This window comes from Bos indicus, chromosome 2, assembly GCF_029378745.1.
Source record: "Bos indicus isolate NIAB-ARS_2022 breed Sahiwal x Tharparkar chromosome 2, NIAB-ARS_B.indTharparkar_mat_pri_1.0, whole genome shotgun sequence".
NCBI classification, from domain to species: Eukaryota; Metazoa; Chordata; class Mammalia; order Artiodactyla; family Bovidae; genus Bos; species Bos indicus.
In genome coordinates this window covers 32,787,240-32,800,638 of record NC_091761.1, presented here as the reverse complement: position 1 = coordinate 32,800,638, position 13,399 = coordinate 32,787,240, and the positions used below count along the sequence as shown (strand labels likewise).

At 37.3% G+C, this 13,399-nt stretch overlaps 1 long non-coding RNA gene across 1 annotated transcript in view; it reads right to left on the bottom strand.

The window, feature by feature from the left end:
* The window catches only part of LOC139187373 (uncharacterized), a 37,282-nt gene extending 24,753 nt beyond the window's left edge, over positions 1 to 12,529 (bottom strand). Inside the window, exon 1 of the long non-coding RNA XR_011570946.1 lies at positions 12,496 to 12,529. This is a non-coding gene — a long non-coding RNA (uncharacterized lncRNA). The remainder of the gene's footprint in view (positions 1 to 12,495) is intronic.
* Between the last annotated feature and the right edge of the window lie 870 nt (positions 12,530 to 13,399).

The window sequence follows — 13,399 nt, the reverse complement described above, 5'->3', positions numbered from 1 at the left end:
AGTCTAAGGGCTAGTCCTATTCTTGAACTTATTATCTAACCTTGTATTCATTCCCCACTGCACCCTGACACTGGATACTTTACCTAGATAACCACCTACTAGCCATGAGTAATCTCTTCTGATACTGGGTTTTCTCTCTTATGCATATCACGTTATGGTTTAGCCTGTGTCATAAGCAACTAACCTTCCACCCTAGGTGAATAAGGCCAAGAAAGAGGAAATTTCAGAAAGATAATAATTTATTTATCATGGTTTTTCTTATGCCTGTTACAGTGTGGTGTTTTGCTTTTTACAATCACCTAATAAGTGTGGCATTACATTAAACAAAATCACTACAATTGTTTTCCCTAATTATCTCCTTAACCCCATGTAAATTTTTTAATTTCCCAAATCTTAAGGATGTTTTGTAATTTCTGAGCTTATTTTTTATATGCTACTTATCATCAGAGAAAGGCAATTTAAGAGTGGTATTAAAAACTTCATATATGCACAGATCAGTTCAGTTCAGTTCAGTCACTCAGTCATGTCCAACTCTTTGTGACCCCATGAATCACAGCATACCAGGCCTCCCTGTCCATCACCAACTCGCAGAGTTCACTCAAACTCATGGCCATCGAGTCGGTGATGCCATCCAGCCACATACACATTTACAAATTTATGTTAAGAGCTTTATAGAATTAAAATATCATCATTAAAGAATCTCTGTTTTAGCAATGGGTTTGGCCCGAGTAAGTAACCATCATGACAGCCATACTCTCTCACAAAGATACACATGAAATAATGATTTTTACTGGAATAACATGCATATTAATTAGTTCCTACAGCACTTGAGAAACTTCTGTTCTCACCAGTAAGGTCAGAAAATGCATCCGCCTTAGTTAGCAGCACAGTTAAAAATCCTGAAGCAAGTTGGGGTCACGTAGAAGACTGGGCAACTCAAAGGAAGGGCAAAACCAGAGAGAAGAATTTTTCACAGTCCTAAAATGATGCCATGTGATCTAATCAAGGCACTATATTTTTGGCATCCTAATCCCTATTATCCACAATTAGAATGGACAGTTCTATTCAATTAGCACATGGCCAGGATGGCTTTGAATTTAGTATTGAAAATTTGGGCATGCCACATTAACATTCAAATAATCAAATAAGAAGTCTCAAGGGAATTTAGAATTTTTCTTAACATCTAGCACCAAGCTATGAATAATAATATAAGAAATTTGCCTAAAGAATTTAAACTTGAGTTATGATTTACTCTAAGGTAAAATGCCAAAATTATCTCAAGTTTGTCTACAAACTGCCAATCAGCTTTTAGATTTTAAAGGTTAAGGACACCCTCAATATAAAAACCTCCATGCACAAATCAACAAAGGGTTTTTCTTTCATTTTTATATTACAGAAAAACATGCTGATATTCTCCATAGCAAGATACTCTCACTTACTAATCTCTGATTTCTAGAAGTCTAAACTTGACCTAGTGAAATATACAGATACATAACCTAATCTGAAACATTGAGTTAATCCCAAAGAGTTAAATTATGTATTTGAGTCTGGTGAAATATTAAATTGTCCTAGTATATTAAAATGTCATAATAATAACAATAAACTCAAGGCAAATTGGAGAAGGCAATGGCACCCCACTCCAGTACTCTTGCCTGGAAACTCCCATTGGCGGAGAAGCCTGGTAGGCTGCAGTCCATGGGGTCATGAAGAGTCAGACATGACTGAGCGACTTCATTTTCACTTTTCACTTTCATGCATTGGAGAAGAAAATGGCAACCCACTCCAGTGTTCTTGCCTGGAGAATCCCAGGGACGGTGGAGCCTGGCGGGCTGCCGTCTATGGGGTCACACAGAGTCAGACAAGACTAAAGCAACTTAGCAGTAGCAGCAGCAAGACAAATAATTTCAGATAATTCTAGAGCATGACAAAGGTTCATGGGAAGATAAATTCATATATTTGGAGAAGATACACAAACTGCTTTTGAATGTTAAGGTAACAGTTTCTTGATCAAATCCACTATAGAGACACTTCACTTAAGAATGAACTAGATGATTCTTTAGTGTAAGGAAAGAATATCATCATATATCATACCTGTAAGCTAAAGAAAAGAATATATTTCCAAAACATCACATATATGTTGAAAGGAATGAAGAAGCAAAATGGCCAAATGTGGCAGGTACCCTTACACCATGGGGCTAGAGATCTGAGTTACACTTGTTTTGCCACATCTAACTTTGGGAAAGTTAATTTGACTGTGTTTCAATGTCTTCATCTGAACACAAGATTATCAGTATCAGATGATCTAACAGAGGTTCCAAAATGGCAACCTGTTATGTGGATCTGGCCAGTAGATATATTTGGTTCATATTGGTGTTTTTATACAACAACAGGATTTTCAACTAAAAGTTTTCACATAAAACTTTTTTCTTCTTTTAACTCAAAAATCTTTCCCAAGACAGTGTTGAAATCACCATATGGCAACACTTTGCTTGAGCTGTAAAGTGACTGCCCTCTACAGATGTAAGCTCCCTTTAGCTGGTTTCAGTTCTTCTCTTCAGGTTCTTTTTTTTTTTTCTTTTATTATTTTTTATCTTCTTATAAATCTTATAAAAATTATTTATATTTTCTTTTAATTTATTATTATTTATTAATTTATTATTTTTATCAAGGTAAAGTTGTTACAGAACACTAATCAGTTTCTTCTGTTCAACATTATAATTCAATCTTTGTATATACTACAAAGTGAACGCCACAATAAGTCTAGATACCACGTCACCATAATAATTGATCCCTTTCACCATTCCACCCACCTACCTCTACTCTTTAGCCTTGAACAGTCATCTGCACTCACCCAGAACATTTTACTTATTTACTATATCTGCTTAGCCTTGTAGGCATTTGAGATTGTGATCTCTAATTCATTAGGTCCCTTCAAGCTCTAAGATTTTGTGACTCTTCTTATTAATAAAAATACTTTAGCCTGTAATTTCCTAGAATGGTTACGTTTCTACTTAGATAAAACCAGAGAGAGTGGATAAGAGAATGGTTGCACTCTAGGGAACAGATACATTCAAGGAAAACAGAAGGATGGAGTATCACTCATTTGGATAGTAGACTTAGACCATCAGAGCAAAACATGATTTCCCTGGGAAATGTGGACATAGGGAAAATGTCACAGCTTGGACAAAAAAATGCAAAAATAATTTTAGAAATGGAATCAAGGAAGAAAATAATCCTTTGTTTTAACAAATGCCCTTTTGAAGCCAGACAAGGTGCTAGTCTCAAATTATTACTTGATTTGTTAAACCTCATGAGCTGCTAGGTATCTTCCCTATTGTAAGGATGAGAAAATGTAGGTTCATAAAGATTAAGTAACTTGCCCGAGGGCACACAACTAGTAACTGTCAGAGGCAGAATTTGAATCTAACTCTAGAGCCACACATCACCAGACATGGGGAGAATGAACATACCTTGTTCGATTTGCAAGAATATGACCAAGTTCTGAAGTTTTATTAAAGACGCCCTGTCCAAGAAGTATAAATATGTAAAACTTGGACCCTAAATCAATTACCTTGTCACCAAGTTTTCCACAAATTTTTTAAAATAAATAAAACAAATGCAAAAGCACAAAAACAAAAGCACATCAAGAAGAGCAAATGCTAATGCTAAGTTACTTCAGTCATGTCCAACTCTGTGCAACCCCATAGACAGCAGCCCACCAGGCTCCTCTGTCCGTGGGATTCTCCAGGCAAGAGTACTGGAGTGGGTTGCCATTTCCTTCTCCAATGCATGAAAGAGAAAAGTGAAAGTGAAGTCACTCAGTCGTGTCTGACTCCTCACGACCCCATGGACTGCAGCCTACCAGGCTCCTCCGTCCATGGGATTTTCCAGGCAAGAGTACTGGAGTAGGGTGCCATTGCCTTCTCCGAAATAAAACAAATGCAAAAGCACAAAAACAAAAGCATATCAAGAAGAGCAAAAGGCATATCTAACTGACCAGGCTAAGAGGCTGCCAGAACATTACTCTGCTGACAAAGGTCCGTATAGTCAAAGCTATAGTTTATACAGTAGTCATGTATGGATGTGACAGTTGGACTATAAAGAAAGCTGAACTTCAAAAAATTGATTCTTTTGAACTGTGGTGCTGGAGAAGACTCTTTGAGAGTCCTTTAGACTGCATAAAGATAAAACCAGTCAATCCTAAAAGAAATCAGTCCTGAATATTCTTTGGAAGGACTGATGCTGAAGCTGAAGCTCCAATTCTTTGACCACCTGATGCGAAGAACAGACTCATTGGAAAAGACCCTAATGTTGGGGAAGATTGAAGGCAGGAAGAGAAGGGGACAACAGAAAGATGAGATGGTTGGATGGCATCACCATCTCAGTGGACATGAGTCTGAGCAATCTCCGGGAGTTGGTGATGGACAGGGAAGCCTGCCGTGCTGCAGTCCATGCGATCGCAGAGAGTCAGACACGACTGAGCGACTGAACTGAAGTCAATTAACAACTGAAAATTGGAATACCTTCCCCTAAGTTATAATAGTATCACATAATCAACTATATCATTGAGCCGAAAATATCTTAAGGTCATTCATTCACCTTGAAAAATTTAGATGTTACTATTTCTGAAAGTAAATATTTGGCAATTTTAAAATATCAGGAAGAATTTTGTGAATACTTACTAAGAACTCATCTAGTCTTATTTCAATCATTTCATGGATGTTCATGTGAATGCCTATTTAGTCATATTCTGTTTTCACAAAATTGACATTATGACAAGGTTTTATTAAAGTATGAACTGGTGAAAATTTTCATTAGACATAATAAAATGTGAATACTCAGCTTTTCTGAATTTCATAGAGTACTGGGGGCAATATATGTTATACTGTGTGCCATACACCCCTTGATCTCTCTTGAAAAAAGAGGAACTCTAATTACATATGAGATCAAAGAAAGACAAATATTATACAAAAACTGCCTTTCAATTTTTGAAATATGGTTGTGTTCCTTTAAGGTTCATTGTATTCCTTTATAGTGAAAGTGAAAGTTGCTCAGTCATGTGCGACTCTTTGCAACCCCATGAACTATACAGTCCATGGAATTCTCCAGGCCAGAATACTGAAGTGGGTAGCCTTTCCCTCCTCCAGGGGATGTTCCCAAACCCAAGCATTGAACCCAGGTTTCCCGCATTGCAGGCAGATTCTCTACCAGCTGAGCCACAAGGGAAGCCCAAGAATACTGGAGTGGGTAGCTTTTCCTTTCTCCAGTGGACCTTCCCAATCCAGGAATCAAACTGGGGTCTCCTGCATTGCAGGCAGATTCTTTACCAACTGAGCTATCAGGGAAGCCTTGGTATGGTCATCACTAATTGCAATAAGATTTCAGAAAAGTAATTCTTCATATTTATTCAGTCATGTTTCTTTCTTATCATGTTATGCTGTTTCAGTAGTCCATATACTCCTAAAAAATACTCACTGAATTAGACAGCTGTACAAAGATCTTACACAATGAATTTTTTTCTGCATTTTAAAGATGAGGAGTATAAGAAACATTTATTTATGATCCAAATTTAAATCACTTTTGCTTTAAAAACAAGGCCAAATAGCAAAGCCTCTTCTACTGCTTGTGCTCTATAGTATAACATCTCTTGATTACTCTGACAGAGTTCCAGTCACAGGTTGTGAGTCAGAAAGAGGTTTTTCAATGTCCAGCAGCTAAATGTGTCAGCCATGACATTTCTGAAAGTTCTATTTTTATATACAGAGAGAAGGAAAAAATCACTTCTTTGTATCTGTCCCTTGCAAAATTCTCAGTTTAACTCCAGCTTTAGATATGTACACTAGTGAATGCATTCTTAGTTAACACGACAAGCGACTAACATTTTTAAACTGGAATAATGCATGTAATGAAAAAATAATCTATACAAGTTTGTCCCTTCTGCATTCTTATTCCCTCTTTTGGTCATAAAGACTGTTAAAATGCAGTTGAAATAATACAAAATGAAATTCAAATCTCACTATTGTCCTAATCCTTTTTTCCCACTCTTATATAGCTTATCTAAAAATGTTGAAATGTAACTTGCTTGAGTTATAATATTATGTGAATTAAGAGTCAGCATTGTTTGGAAGCTCCTTTTAATTGGTCTACAGGGAGGTTTTCTGTATATATTAAAATGATTGTATGTCTGAATTATAACAAACCTACCTTTAAACTTCCTTTGTGTTTAAACATGTATTAGAGGCAAACCATTTTAATACTTCTTGGAGCAGGCTTTATTGCTAAAATTATTGGTTTGGCAATCTTGGCATAAATGGAAATTTCTGATTGGCTGTCATATCAATGTCAGTGGAGCCAGGAAGTGCATGGCTCTGGCTGTTTTCCTTATTTTTATTTATAAATTCTGTTTCATAACAGCAATAAGATGCTTCAGGCCTTGCAGTTCTAGGGGATTATTGCACTTGTCAGGTGGTAAAAATCACTGGCCCCTCTGCCTTGTGCCTCAGAACACCACTAGAGGCATGTAATCACTGAGAAATGCAATTCCTAGAATTTCTTAATATTTTATAAAGACATATTTAACTTTTAAAATAAATGATCTATTTTGAAGGTTAGAAGTGTCATAAGAGTATTCAACCACTAGCTGAGAAATGAACAAAACTTAGGTCATAGAGGCAGAGAGAAATGGCCAAGCAGTGACCATCTTTCAGTAAGCCCAAAAGGATATATAAATCTAGAATAAAGTATATTTTAGATGTAAATTGATAAGCTGGACTATGAATAGTCAACATTTGTATATTAATATAAATTGTCTTGCCATAATATTCTAAGTTTGTTTTCATCCTTACAAATAAATATTAATATATTTATATACAAAAGCATGATATAGATTGCAAGTATAAGTACATGAAAGTCATACTTGAAAAAGTGTAATTTACTTACATTGAAGGAAAAGATACACACTATTTTTTCCTACTGCTGCTGCTGCTGCTGCTGCTAAGTCGTTTCAGTCGTGTCCGAATCTGTGGGACCCCATAAACGGCAGCCCACCAGACTCCCTGTCCCTGGGATTCTCCAGGCAAGAACACTGGAGTGAGTTGCCATTGCCTTCTCCAACGCATGAAAGGGAAAAGTGAAAGGGAAGTCGCTCAGTTGTGTCTGACTCTTTGCGACCCCATGGACTGCAGCCTACCAGGCTCCTCTGTCCATGGGATTTGCCAGGCAAGAATACTGGAGTGGGTCGCCATTGCCTTCTCCTAATAAAAAAGTCCTACCTTATATAATTAGAAAAATACTTAGAAAAAAAAAAAAAAAAAACTTGAAAAGTATACTCTTGAAAATATAAGCAGGCTGATTTCTCTAATAAATGAAATGCAAAATTCAGACACAAAGTATACAACAGTGGACAGATTGAAAAATTAAGATTAAATTTTTATTTGCAAGTAATTGTTTGGAAGTAAATTTCTGTATTTTATCAATTGTTCTAAATAACAATGTAAGCCAAAGGAGACCAAATTATCTTTCCAGGGAAAGAATACCAAAGTTTTTCTTGGAAAAGGGCCAGTTTTAGGTAGGGGGTGTTTATGGCCTGGGGAGTTACTGTAGCAATAGAAAAAGATTAATAATTTGCACATGTTAGATTCTTGGAAGGCAGGATACAGCTGTAAAGAATTAACCCCTCTTGAGAGATGTAAAAACACAGAGCAGCTGAGAGGAGACCTATTGGGAGGGACTAAAAACTATTCAGGCTACAGATGTCCTCAAAGTGAAGCAGAAAAAGTACTTTTGGGAACCAACATGCCTTTGTCTTTGCTTATAAATGGGCAGATAACTTTGTAAAAAAATTAGACAAAAGGAGCAAATTGTGTCCAATTAAAATGTATTATTGAAATATTAAGCAAGCACTATAATGAATTGCTCAAAGAAATGAGTACTACATTGCTTTTCTCAAGGAGGTCCTAAAATAAAAGCCACTCTGTTAAAAGAAAGTGTGTGTACCTGTGTTGCTGCTGCTCTGTATCTCTAACTTTCTGAAAGGTCGCTTTATTGAGTGACAAAAGACTTTTTGGAATACACAAACCTATAAAAGAAATAAGCAATCAAATGAAGATGTTTTTTCAATGGCTAAATGAGAGGTCCAAATGCTATTTTAACTGATATTGGTGGTTGATTTTTGCTTCTTTGGAGAGAAAAGTGGCTGCTATGCTTCAGTGAAAGAGCCTAACATAACTTTATAAAGATTTAAAAACACAGGTGTAAAGAGTGATGATACTACCGAAAACATAAAATCTCCTCAAAGTGACTCTCAATCATCATTCCAATTTCAATGGAGCCTCAAGCAGAGATGGAAAAAATACACACCCGACTTAATGTATAATTCAGCACCTTGGTGTTTCCTTCAAAATACTGTGTCAGTGGTTCTCAAAGTGTGGTCTTGGGTCCCCTGGGGATCCCTAAGACTCTTTCATGGGCCTTACAAGGTCAAACTTGTTTTCGTAATAATACTAAGACATTGCTTTTTTCACTTTCATTGTCCCATGAGAGTTCAAGTGGACTTTTCAGAGGCTACATGACATGTGATGACATCATCACCCTGGTGGTTAATGGAATATGCACGCATGGGTACTCTTCTATTTAAGGGGATTTTCTAGGTAAACTCCTTGGGGTCATTAATAATTTTGTATATAGTAGTCTGGAGACCAAAAGTTTGAAAGGCATTAAATATGGTCACCTGACCTACCTCACAGTAACATCCTTGCCTGTATCTTTGATATTGCAATGCTTTCTACATAGTGTTAAACACACTGCAGTTGCTATTATTATGATTAAAGAGTGAACATACTTGTTACATGTACATTCCAAACTCTGTTCCTAGCAGCAGAGCCTTTAACAATCAACAAAAGAAAGTTGTGTCATCAGCTTATCTACTTATAGATAAAAAGTAGAGCTGTGTCCAAGGGAAGAAGAAACATAGAGCTGCCTATGGGGCTGCCTCCAAAAACTCCGCCAGAGTTTCTTGAATTCCTACTGAGACACTGCAAAAACCACCTGTTAGATTTTCCAGACACACAGCCTAGACACACACACATATATATGGTGTGTGTGTTGTTCTACACATAATATTTTATTTCAATAACAATCTGGTGAGGTACAAGAAATAGATGTCACCCCACAATAAATACAAAGAAATAGGAAATACAAAGATGGGAAAGGTCACACACTAGTTAAGAGATACAGCCAAGCCTTACACCAACGCCTTCCAATTCCATGTCCAGAGACCTTATTTCTATATCATTCTAGCTCTACTTGGCACTTTAAACTGCTCATAAACTTAAGCTCAATTTTTATAAGTATTATATATTTAGCTCTCTTCTTCCCTAAAAATGGAGAGAGAAGAGACCCCTGTACTCATTCTGAGTTTTCCTCAAGAATTATCTTCTAAAACTCTACCTTGGCGAGCACCTCAGTGAAGATAAGAGTCACTAGGGAGATTTCTGTTAACCTTGCTCCCCAAATAGTAAATCAGCAAATAAATATGAGAGGAGGAAGAGGAGGGAGTAATCATTCGGAACAGATATATTTCAAGAGGACACTGATTCTGCTTACACTCTCTCTCTTTTTTTTTTTTTTTGCCTAATCCAGTCTCCCAATCCTTTAGTGAGCATAAAAGCTGAGAGAGAGGTATTAAGAATTTAAATTCTTCATATATTATAGTGTGAAGAATTTTAATTCATATATTATACACACATGAGGTGTTTAAAAGGTATATTTTAATTGAAGAGTACTCGCCTTACACCCTTATTTCAGGTAAGTAAACAAACACGACAGAACGAACAGCTTTCTAAGGTCATAGAGGCAACAGCTAAACCAAGTTAACAATTAATAAGGCAAATCTATAGAACATATGATTTAATTGCTATATTGTTTTTACCCCTCATTCGGCCATTGTTACTAGACCAGCTTTCCCTGTTCTACCAATTCTTCTTCATTCCTCAACCTCCAACAATGGTACCCCAACTTTTATCTGCAGCTCAGTCATGTGTTTTGTGGGGAACAGGACTTCAGCAGGAGTATGAACTTTCTGAGGAATAGGTCAGTCTCCTACTGAGTTGGAATTCTCAACCTTCTTGGGGTTGCCTGGCCCAGATATTTTGTGCTAGACCGAGAATTCAACATGGTCATTATTTCAGACTTCAGAGGAACATTCAAAAGCAGGTCTGATCTGTCTAAAGCCACATTAAAAGCTCCTGAATACCATTTCTATTAACCAGTGTATTTCGAATAATTTTTCACTAAAAATAGCACCACATACAAATCAAGTAAAAGAAGTATTTGTCAAGCTGTGTTAGTTAATAGTAACTCTAATATAAAGACTACAGAATGTTCAGAGAAAACGAATCTAATGATTTAACACAATCCTATGTTTAATTAACACAATCTTTTGCACATCAATTTATTCTACTGTTTAAAACAGCATTTTATCACACAAAATAGAATAATATTTGACTTCATAATATTTGTAATCACTACGGTGTATCTACTGTACTGTTAAAAAATAAACAGGCACATTAAAAATTTTAAGAGTTATTTGAAGCAAAAATTGATACTCATCAGGCAGCATCCAGTCTAGGATGCAGAAAAGAACTCTGAGGAGCTGAACAAAATGAAAAACTTTTATAGGCAGATTGGAGCAAGAACAAGGAAGTTATACTCGGCCAAAAAGCCAGGTTGTTTATTGCAAGGTTACTTTCCTTCAGGGATGACAGGATCTATCAGGCAGATTACCTAACTAGTGGTCACATGTGATTCCTGATTGACTGATTTAGGATTCCTTTCTGGGAGAGTCAAAACTGTAAGTCTCAGCTTGATGAGGTAAGGCTTAGAACAAGTGACTCCATCTGGGGCTTGTTGTCTTATTTTAAATAGTACACAGGGCCTTTGCCAGGTGGGTGAAATTTATTACACCATTTTACAAATACTAATAGACACCAGAGAAGGCGATGGCACCCCACTGCAGTACTCTTGCCTGGAAAATCCCATGGTCGGAGGAGCCTGGTAGGCTGCAGTCCATGGGGTCCCAAAGAGTCGGACACGACTGAGCAACTTCACTTTCACTTTTCACTTTCATGCATTGGAGAAGGAAATGGCAACCCACTCCAGTGTTCTTGCCTGGAGAATCCCAGGGACGGGGGAGCCTGGTGGGCTGCCGTCTATGGGGTCGCACAGAGTCCGACACAACTGAAGCGACTTAGCAGCAGCAGCAATAATAGACACAGAGGTTAAGTAATATTCCTGGAGCCATATCCCAACCGCTGGTATTACTGAATCTGAAAGTTGTTTTTTTGTGTTTTGTTTTGTTTTGTTTTGTTTTTGCTTTCCAGTTAGGTTCTTAAGCTTCTAGCTTACTTTGAGATTATTTTACTATCACAAATGTTTTATCCTACCCAAAGCATTGTTTATTGAATATCTACAATGAACCAGGGAATTTTACATGTTATCTCACTAAACCCTCACACACCTCCCTGCTAAAAAATGATTATTGGTGAGTCCACTGAAGTTCAGAGATGTTAAGTAATTTGCCAGACTTGATTACAAATGAATCAAGGTCCTAGTCCCAGGTTTAAGAATCTATCTTTCACTACCTTGTTCCACTTTGTTCCACTACAAGTTGTAAAGAAAAACATTTCTGCAAACAATCAAATATAATAACCCACAAAAGCTAATATATCCCAAGACAACAACAATTTATTTTTAAGGGAAAAAATAAAATGACAGTTTTTTTCCAGTAGACTTTTAATTTCTTAAATCTGAAGGCTCTAATAGCTTAATTTTTAAAGTAATAAGTTACTAGAAAAAATGAGAAATGATTAAGAAAAATTCATTTTAAAGCAGGAATCAAAATTTAGCAAATGTATATTTATCTCTGCTAAGTCGTTTCAGTCGTGTCCGACTCTGTGCGACCCCATAGAGGGCAGTCCACCAGGCTCCGCCGTCCCTGGGATTCTCCAGGCAAGAACACGGGAGTGGGTTGCCATTTCCTTCTCCAATGCATGAAAGTGAAAAGTTAAAGTGAAGTCGCTCAGTCGTGTCCGACTCTTTGTGACCCCAAGGACTGCAGCCTACCAGGCTCCTCCGTCCATGGGATTTTCCAGGCAAGAGTACTGGACTGGGGTGCCATTGCCTCTAACTATGTTAGCATTATGCTAAATCCTAGCCTCATGGAGCTTACTTTCTAGAGTATTTTGATACAGAATAAGGGGATTCAGAAATAAGGGGATACAAACAAGAAAAAGAAAAGAGTAAAGAAAAGTTAACTACAAACACTTTCAGTTAAAGTAGGGATGAAGAACCAAATGGGGCAGCAAAACAAACTCCATCAGGCTGTTTTACAAAACACTTCCAAATTATTTTAAGTCACAGACAATTGAAACTTGCTGATTTTCACTAAGGAAGAATAAGGTTTAGTTTCGGAAAAGACTGTTATATCTGTTTCTTTACCTTAGAGAAGTCTTCAGCCCAACGGGAACATCGCGAGAAAAGCCCAGGCCCTTAGAAGCCCCTTAGTAGCTTCCATTCTTTTCTCTGATTGGTTCCTTCCCCAGACAGGAAGTCCCGCTCTCTGCCTGAGGCTTGTGATTTGTTAAGGATAGCCTAATTGTGGTTATAGCCTAATGCCAGGTTTATCAGTTTGGGGATTTTCAATTAACTACTCTGTTTATGCTAACGACTTTATTATCCTGATGGTACGTGCATGTGGAGCCTTTTTAGTAAAGGAAGAAGAAATGACTACTGCCTTGGCAGGCCACCACCATAAATTGTCCAGCCCTGTGGAGCTTGCTGGTGGCACGGAAAAGTCAGGGTTTGGGGGCAGAATTCTGTCGGAGCTGGATGAGTGAGATACCCTATTGCCATTGTGACAGCAAGGTTTGGAAGAAATTTGTTTTATATGATATTAAGGCAATAAGGCCAGATTTTAGCTCACTAGCAACAAAGTAGCTGAAGTAGTCCCAAAGTAAACACATTTACTTTAATAAAAAAGACTGAAACGTTTACCTACAAATACCCTCTTCAGTTAAGCGCTTCCGAGGAGGACCTGGAAGTCTATTTATTTTTCCAGCAACAACGCATCAGACATTTTTGCTAGGGAAAAATCTTTGTCTACTTGACTACTTTAATCTTTTTTTTTAATCGTGGATTGGAGAAAGACTTAACTCAGTTACACCCCTTGTTAGCTTTTGTAATTACTGCTCAAGAGAAGCTAAGTTGCTTGCTTGTAGCTCTTGGGCTGCTTGGGGTGGGGACGGTTGTTTTTAGAGTCCCCTTTAGATAATGATTCTTCTGGGTCAGTCAGAAGAAACAATCTGCAACAATGGCAGTCCCCAGAGTGACACTTCTCCAGGGG